Source organism: Abramis brama, assembly GCF_963993115.1.
Source record: "Abramis brama genome assembly, chromosome: 17".
Lineage (NCBI taxonomy): Eukaryota > Metazoa > Chordata > Actinopteri > Cypriniformes > Leuciscidae > Abramis > Abramis brama.
The window spans coordinates 25,634,784-25,644,256 of NC_139979.1; the positions used below are offsets into that span (position 1 = coordinate 25,634,784).

The 9,473-nt window shown below is 38.1% G+C and overlaps 1 long non-coding RNA gene across 2 annotated transcripts; it reads right to left on the reverse strand.

Moving 5' to 3' along the window:
- Positions 1-4,589: 4,589 nt before the first annotated feature.
- On the reverse strand, positions 4,590-7,063 carry LOC311067958. 2 transcript variants are annotated; one of them, XR_014603310.1, is made up of 5 exons: positions 6,349-7,063; positions 6,013-6,100; positions 5,495-5,539; positions 5,132-5,315; positions 4,590-4,792 (listed from the first exon to the last, which is right to left on the reverse strand). It is a non-coding gene; the product is annotated as an uncharacterized lncRNA (long non-coding RNA). The 2 variants fall into 2 exon arrangements; XR_014603311.1 differs by lacking the exons at positions 6,013-6,100; positions 6,349-7,063 and having other exon boundaries at positions 5,495-5,682.
- Positions 7,064-9,473: the final 2,410 nt, after the last annotated feature.

Consider the following 9,473-nt stretch of genomic DNA (forward strand, 5'->3'; position numbering starts at 1 on the left):
TTACTTGCGTTTTGCGCTTGATACTTGCGTTTCAGATCGTTAAAATAGGGCCCATGCACTGAAAATTTCAAAAACTTTTAGCCTTTTATGTTCAAACCGGATTCAGACAATGATGGAGAGACTCAAGAAGAAGTGACAACATGTAGAATGCAACAGGACATTTCTGAATGTTTAGCTGATGAATTTATGTAGCTTATGTGTAGTTATATTCTAGTCATTGATTAGCATATTCTGTCATGATAATCTATAAATGGTGTTCCCGGGGGTGTGGTTTATGTAAATTCTAGGGTTGGTGATGTCACGTTGTGCAGCCATTTGTTGTAGTCCTTAAAAAGTGATTTCTTTAAAAGCAAATATCTCCCTTTGCTTTGAACTTTGAGCGTTGTAACTTTGTAGATGTTGTTTACACTCAAACAGCAACATTACACACTAACTAAAGATAGAAAAGTCACCCCTTTAAGTCTTCGGATGCAGCCATGGTCTTCAGTTACAGGTAGGTAAGTTTGATCAGGGTTTGAGCAAAACTAGCCTACAAAGGACATGGCCCCTCCAGGGCCGAATTTAAGAAACCCTGCTGTAGATATTTTTATGGTGTATTTTCTGGATATGGCCATTACGGAAGGTCTTATGCAAATATATAATTATAACATTATGTGTATAATTAAGAGAAGAAACTGTGTCTGTTTTGACAGTTTCCTTGATCTAACGTTCCTTTTATCATTATTGAATGGGATGCCAGTTGTATTTAAACCACGTCAAACTCCGCTCCTGGGCCACTGTCCTGGAGAGTGTAGCTTATTCAGCCAGCTCCAAAACACCTGCCTGGAAGCTTCTTGACAACTTCTTAGCAATTTACATAAATAAATAAAAAATTGCTTCAAAAATCAAGGTATAGGACTAAAATGTAGATTGTGAAATGAGAGTCTTTTCATCTACTGTTAACAACAAACCTTATTTTCTCTTAAATAAAAAAACCCATGTGAATTCCTTAGGGAACCCATGGTCATAATAAATGAGGAGAAGCATTTAAAAAAATAATAATAATACTTAATGTATCTTAATCACAGTAATTCCTGCATGGACTGGATTTGGTTTCTCAGAGGACCTCCTAGTAACCCAAAAATTAGATCGTACAGTGGGTAATTTGCTACATCATTTGTTCTGAGGTTATGTGAGTAATAACCAAATACAGTCATTTATTTTAGATGGTATTGAAATCACAGTGTGTCTTTGAAGCAAAAATTTACTTAACCTCGACAGGGAAATCTATCCCTGTCCAAATAATGTTAAAGACCAGAAATTGGCATTCATTAGTGGAAATTTCTTAGATGTGCAATAATACATTGATAGTGTTCTTCTTTTCAAAGGAAATATGGCTCTTAATTGGACTTTATTTTCAAAAGTAAACCCATTTGAGTAAAGATGGGGATAAGGTTAAGCTCACAGCGTTTGAGGTTTCATTGCAGGCAATTGTTCAACCTTTGATGTTATTTCCTGAGCTATTTTTATAAAAGAACACAAAATGTTACAATGTTAATAACTGCGGAAACACTGTAACTGAAACTGCGAGACACCAACAATGGACCCTTTTCACAGACTGTGATGATGCGTTTCCATATTAACATTGTAAATTTGGCAAACTATTTTATATTTTCATAAAACATATATACATTTATAACACTATACTTTGTGTTATATTACCTTGGCATTAAATTACAGAAAAATAATTCAAGCTGTGTGAGTGTTTCAAATACAACTGCTTAGGGAGTGACGGCAAATTTGACATCTTTCTCTCTTCTGACCAATGTAGTTAATCTCTCTATATATTTTTTTCCTCTTTTGGATTTTTTCTTTGGCCTTTTGTTGCAAATGGGATTGCACAAATATGGATTTGGAACAAATGTGCAACAATTTGGAACAGTATTACCAGAATTGATTTCTGGTACGATTTCACTTAATTCAGCAGAATTACCTTTACAAACCTGGGTAGAATCATCAAAACATAACAAAACGTGTATTTTTTCGGAAAGAAGAGCACTTTTTTTTGTGCTTGCAATGGAGTTCAGTCCATTTGTGCTTGCACAAACAATTTACAACCAATTAGTAAGTAAGCTTGAATTGAACAAATGTGACATATTGGCATATTTCTTCTCATATTCTCCATATTATCTCAGTCTGAGATCCCGTTTTAAAGTGAGCCTTTGCAAGCAGTGTAAACTCTCATTAAAGCTGTGGAACGAAAGAGAGAGGGCAGCCAAATGACACTCTCTCCTGTTACTGTCACATCTTTACACCTGAGACAGCAGCCTCGAGTGGAATCTGTCAATCACATCGCCACAATGAGCCTGAGAGGGTGCCCGGAGCTGACTGCTCATTGTCATGGCAACACTCCCAAGGTGAGGACCTTAAGGACTCTCATTTGCGTCAGAGAGATTAACCAGAGGGCACAATAGTTTCTGAACAGGTATATAGGAACATCTTTTTGAAGCAAGAATTTAAGAGTACATCCTCTGTCTAAATAGCTTCCAAAAAATGTTTTATTAGCAAAGTTCTGGAGGAGCACGTTCAGATAATCTGCCCAATCAGCATGAGAGGAAGCATATATATTATGCGTATATAGAGCCGACTTACCTCGGTTCCATAACATTTTTTTCAGCATCCCTCCTCCACCCCAACTCCTCACACTTGATTATTCCTATCCCAGCCAGGGATGGGGGGGGGGGGGGGAGTACTCTGAGTTTGGACCCTTCGGACATCACGCCAAAAATCTGATTATACAGTATGTGCAAACAAGTAAACGTACTACATCTGAAACAACTGGAAGCATGTGGTGGTTTTTCTCTTTGCTGAATTGTTCTTTATGTTTAATTACTAAAAATGAGATAAGCTGACAGTCAGGACAAGATATCAGTATGTAATTCTGGCAAAAACCGATCTAAACATGAGCCACGAAATAAAAAGACACCCATAATGAAGCATGTCAGACAGGGACAGAGCATTCAAAAATATAGTCGTCTCAAACCAATTAAATCCATATTTTTTAAAAAGGACATGGTTATATTCTGCTTTTTTCATGAAACATGGTTTTTATGCTGTCTTATGAAATGTTTTGAAGGAAGCGTGACCCTGATCATGACAGTCTTTCTACTGCTGAATGCGGTAGCTGTTTCTCCAGACGAGGGTTAATAGGATAACCGTGTCTTAAATAAATCACTAGCAACAAGGAAAGAAGAGACAGCAGAGATAACAGCCTACTCACTGAGCTCTCAGGGTTCTGAAACCAAATTTATCACATGCTGTTAGTCAGTAAATGCTCACTAAGGCGACATTTACTTGATGAAAAAAATGCAGTACAATATTTTAGAATTTAAAATGTTTTCTATTTTAATATACTAGTGCAGTGCCCGTGCAAAATCAGTTTTTGCGTGTGTTTTTAGTAATTGTTGGTTTGGTGTGTTTGAGTGCTCATTGTTACAATTACACAGCAAAAGTTCAGTGACATTTTTATTTGTGCATGGTGGAAAGCAAATACTGATTAATGACATACAATAAATATATTTATAATGGTGATATTAGGTGACATGTATTTGGGTATCTGTGTACAGGTAGCACAAGTTTAGATTAGATTAGATTAGATTAGATTTACATTAGTTTCAACTTTGTTGTCATTGTGCAGATTACAATTATAGAGACAATGAAAGGCCGTTAGCATCTAACCAGAAGTGCAAAAATGCAGAAAAGTGCAATGTGAACAGTATAGACAGGTAGTGCAGTATAAACAGTACAGTATATGTGTGCTCACTCAGTGTCAGTGTGAGAGGGGGAGTGGCCTCTGGTCCTGCACTGTGCTCACTCAGTGTGCAGTGTGAGAGGGGGAGTGGGGGAGAGGGGGATTCCACATGTGTGAACACTATGTTGCTGTCTGGGTTATTATATTAATGTTGAAAACAGTTGTGCTGCGTACTGTTTTTGTGGAAACAGTAATAGATTTTTTCAAGGCTCTTTGATAAATAGAAAGTTATATAAAACAAATTTTCTTTAGATCTGTATAAATGTTTTATATTTAAATAATATGTGATATCTAAACACAAATGTTATATGAAAGTAACTGCTTTGCCAGTGCAGTGTTTACTTTTGAAGTTGGCAAATGAGAGAGAGTTAGTTAATTCTTTCCAGAGAGCAATGAGAGCTATTGCTTTTGAAAATAACATTTTGTTCCCCAGTACTTCCCAAAGGAATACACACTCTCAAAACAGATTCAGTTTTTTTTATGTTTTTTATGATTGTATCTATGCCAGAAAATCAAGTTCTAATGGCAGTGACAAGAAACAGAAGGGCAAGTGTTCCTCATTTACTTCTAAGAGCCTCCTTACTATTGTAAGGCTCTGTAGACCCATAAGAAATTTTACCATGGTAGTACCATGGTACAAATACCATGGTACTAGTACCCCGGTATTTTTGACAGTACCATGGTACATGTACCATGGTATATTGATAGCACCATGGTACATAAACCATGGTATTTTTAATAGTACAATGGGATGTGTACCATGGTATGTACCATGGTATTTGTACCATATCTACAACTGTCAAATGTACATGAATTTAAATATTTAGCTCAGGCAAATAAAAAGACAGTAAACTAAAAAATGTTTTTCCCATTTTATTTTATTTTTTCCATAGATTTAGCATGATTGTCTTTTTATGATCTTGGCCGCATTTGACAACTTCTGGCGAATGAATCCCTTAATTTCAGCATCCGACTTTTCTGGGAAGACAGATTTAACTTCACCTAAAGAGAGAAAAGAAGGGAAGGAAAGGAGAACAGACACGTTACAGATAGATACATAGACATTAAGTACAAATAGGTACATATACATACACAGATATTACAGATACAATGACAAACTATTGAGAGTGAAAGAGTAACAGTAAGGGCAACACATACCCACGCCTGCTTTGCAAAATACCTGGTTACCTTAATTTCTTAAGTCTGTATGGCTCACTCAATGTTTTCTAATGTTTTCTAATGTTGTGAAATGATACAACACTACACTACACAGTGCGGCAGGCATTTGTCACTCTTTACGGACGGTACATTACTGACTGTCACTGAAGAACAAATACTTACCAACAATCTTTTAAACATCTTCAGTGGGGAGTGATGGTCATGTCTCCCCCTTGCATGATAACCCAAGCCCAGTCACACTGTGAGATGCCATGAATGCAGTGGTGTACAGGCCATGCATCAGATCGTTTGTATATTTGGCTGCTGTGACCTTGTTGCAGCGGTCCCTGATTGCCTGTGGAATATCCTAAGAACATAAATTGGTATCACATTGGGTCATATTACCAAAAGCTTGTTATGAAATAGTCGTGTTGGGGTTACACTAAAATAATTTTTTTATCTTCCTATTTATCTCAGATTTCTATTTGCAGAAGTTCCCTGGTCCCACTTTATAGTATACTTCTGTTATTAGTGAATATAACTTACCAGACAGACAGAACGGTCATCCACAGGCAGCTGTGTTCTGGAAGACTGCATACAGCATTTAAAAAGCACAGAAGAATGTATGTTAGCCTACTCACAAGAAACCAACAAGAAGACAGACAGACAAAACAGTAGGGCTGTAATCAACAAAAGAAAATCTTGGTCGACTGAAGTCCTGAAATTTCTGACAGCGTTGCATCACGTGCACCTGCACAATATCATATCAAATATAAATTTGCATTTGACTTTTTCCCCGTTTACTATTTAAAAAAAAATGCTGCCACGCTGTCGATGTCTTTGTTGGCATGATAGAAGAGGACTGATTATAAATTAAACGCTCTGACAATTAAATAAATAGTATACAGTGTGTGATTCAAAACATAGCTTACTATCAATTATTGTGCCAAGGTACTTGTATTCTTGTACTATCTCAATAGGTTGGCCATCAATGATAGTGAGGGAAAGAGGGGGGCTCTGTTTCCTAAAATCAATAATTAATTCTTTAGTTTTGGATTTCCTACCTGTATTTCCTACTTCTCCAGCAGCAGCTTTCTTCAGAAATGTTGAAGTCGTGGAGCTTTCCCTCTGTTATGGGTTATTTTGTTGCTGCTGAAATCACAGAACATTTTTTTATCAATATTTGTTTACCACTGAGCTAACGTAACGTTAGTTTCAATCAATTTTCTCACTAAATGTAAGTGACGTCACCGATTACATACGTTATGTTTAAAGTTACTTTGTGTAAAATAAATTAGCTCACTTCCAAGGAAAACATATACACATAAGAGGTGATTAAAAGCCCAAACTTTCATAAACAAAAGCTCAACCGAGTTAACGTTAACTTAACGTTAGTTTACCTCTTCTGAAAACGGTTGAGATGCTAACGGACTTTTTCCGAAGACACAAAACCATGTCTATAAAAGTAAATATTCAACAGAAGCGTATCAATTACTGTACAAGTAAGAGAAGTGTCAAGAACAGTTGTGTGTATTATTCTTGTGATTTTAGAGACTAATATCACCTGAAAGTAGTGAAAACAACAGCGAGAGAGGGAGTTTTCCTGCTTACCAGTCGCAGTGGTCCAGCGCCGTTTCCATGGCAACTCTGAGCCGCGGCCGCTCCAGTGTTTGAAAGCAACATGAAAGTTCAAAGTTCACGCGCACGGCCATTGATTAAACCACGTCAAAATCATGCAGCATTTACAAACATCTAGAATTAGAACATTACTTAAATAAAAATCTCATTAATATTAAATTATGAATTTAAAACTGATTTTGGAGATCTATGACTCGTTCATAGACCAAATGGCCTATGCCCACACTACTGCAGTCACTCACAATAATAATAAAAATAAAATAAAAATATTTGGCTTAGTTATTATTCATAGTTATTTTTATTTTTGCTAAAGTATAAGCCTAAAGTGTTAATTCCTCTTACCCCGGGCTTAAAGTAAAAAGATGTCTGTACCATGCAACCATGCAAAGTACCATGCAATATTTGAGGTAGCATGGTTATATCTGAGGTAGTATGTACCATGGTAATATCTGTACGGCAGAATGTACCATGGTTATATCTGAGGTACTAGGGCATGTACCATGGTAAATCTGAGGTACCATACTATGTACCATAGTAACATACTGTACAGTATATACAGTACAGTACAGTACTGTAGATGTTACTATGGTACATAGTATGGTACCATGATAATATCTGAAGTACTATAAAGTATGTACCATGGTTATATCTGAGGTACTATGGTATGTACCATGGTAGGTACCATGGTAAATCTGAGGTACCATACTATGTACCATAGTAACATCTACAGTACCATGCAATGTACCATGGTACCATGATAATATCTGAAGTACTATATAGTATGTACCATGGTTATATGTAAGGTACCATGGTACTACTATGGTATACCATGGTATGTACTATAGTACATCATGGTAAAATTTCTTATGGGGACACTTGTAGGCTACATTTAGTGTGTGTTCACATTTAGCAGGTTTGGTTCGACAAAAAATAACTCTGGTGTGATTGCTCTGTTAGTGCGGTTCATTTGAATAACTGTGAATGCTCCCATCAGAGTGTACACCTGGTGCATACCAAACAAGCGGACCAAGACACATCAAAAGGTTCCAAATGAACTCTGGTGCAGTTTGAGTGAAATATGAATGCAACACAGACAAAGACATCCAAGCAAACTAAAAATAGGATTTGATGTCACACGATGCAACCCTATAGAACAGAATGTTCAAGCGTACCCAGATTATTCTCATAATAGGAGCTACGTTGGCCATTACATTTCGCTACCGGCAACGGAAACGCTGTCTCCTTGCAGTAGATCTATATTTGTGTGTGTAACAGGGGAATTCCTGGTGCTGTTTTGATCCCTTTACACATTTTATAAGCTCTTTGTGAGTTCTCAGCTGGTAAAAATACAATTAAATGTACACAAATACAACAAGAGCATTTAGCCCAGCACACAGCATTGTTTTGGATGTTGTTGATGTTGTTGTTCAAGTTCGGTCTTAAAAATGACAGAGCGCTAAGTAAACCAGGACTAAATGTATCATTTTCTTTTTTGGTCTGGACCAAAAAATCAAGAGAACTGAACTACAAGTGTGAACACAACCTACACTTAACATGTATTCACGTAAGTAGTCATGAAATTCAGAGAAAAAGTCAGAGATCATTTTCTGAAGAAAATGTGTGTGGTGTATTCTCATGCAAAACTAAGGTTGTTGTTGGTGGATGCCACATTGCAAGATTGTTCTAGGTTTTTGCGAGACAGTTATTTAAAGAGAGTATTTAAAGCAACAATATTTAGAAATCTTTCGGTTAAAGATAATGAAAAGATACTGACAGTATCAGTACAGAAAGCCACACCTCCTCCAAAAGACATGAACGCGCAGCATTGGGCAAAAAACAAAACAAAAACAACAACAACAACAAAAAAAACTTCATGGGAGACATTGTTAAACTTACTCATGTCTCAAAGCACATAACAAGTGCACATAAAAACACATAACAACCTCAAAGCACATAACAACATAGCACATAAAGAGTAGTACAACGGCGGGCGAGCGCGTCAAGTACCCCTGGATGTAAGATGGCGGAGGTGGCGGCGTCTCATGCGAAGGCAGTTGGTAGTAGTGGAATAAAAACTAGGTATCTGCACGGTTTGTTGGGCTCCATGCTGGATATACTGCTCTACTACTGTAACATCTTTAATGCTGCAAAAACGTGCGACAAATGGAATATCAAGCAGCCACCTAAGCGTAAAGAAAGATTCTGGAGTCGCCGCTGTCAAGATAAACAAAGGCGGCACACATCAAAGGATCACGCTGAGCCTTTAGAATCACTGGCTCTTTATGCGTTTTGTTTTCTCCCACTGTTTTACACTGACATTATACAAAGATATGTGCTTGCGCGCCCACTGAGTATGATCTCATGCAAGTTTTTAAAGACTGAATATGGACATTGTGTAATATCTGCAATCCTACACAATGGTTTGGTCAAAACACAAGGAACAACAAAAGTTACCATTAAGGCCCACACAGAAGGATTCAAATACATATGGTCAAAAATCAGACTTTACCTGATGCTTTTGCTTCTGGCGGGGGACGTACACCTAAACCCCGGGCCTGTTACGCGCAGTCACGGCCCACTGGCGGCAGGACTGGAGCCTGCCATTACAACGGAGGCGCTGGGAGTGACACTGCTGGGGAATGGAACAACTCCCCAAACTACCATCACAAGCCTTGCTGTGGCACCAGAACCGCTCTCGGCGCTGCTGTCAGTGGACCCGACGTGAGGATTGGAGCGGGCATGGCAGATGGGGACACGACGACAGCTGAGATGGGGGGCTCACCGCTGATGTCAACGGATCCAGCGCGGAGGACCGGTGAATGTATGGCAGGCGGGGATACGCCAGGTGAGACGGGGGGCTCACCGCTGGAGAACATCGGGCGTGGCG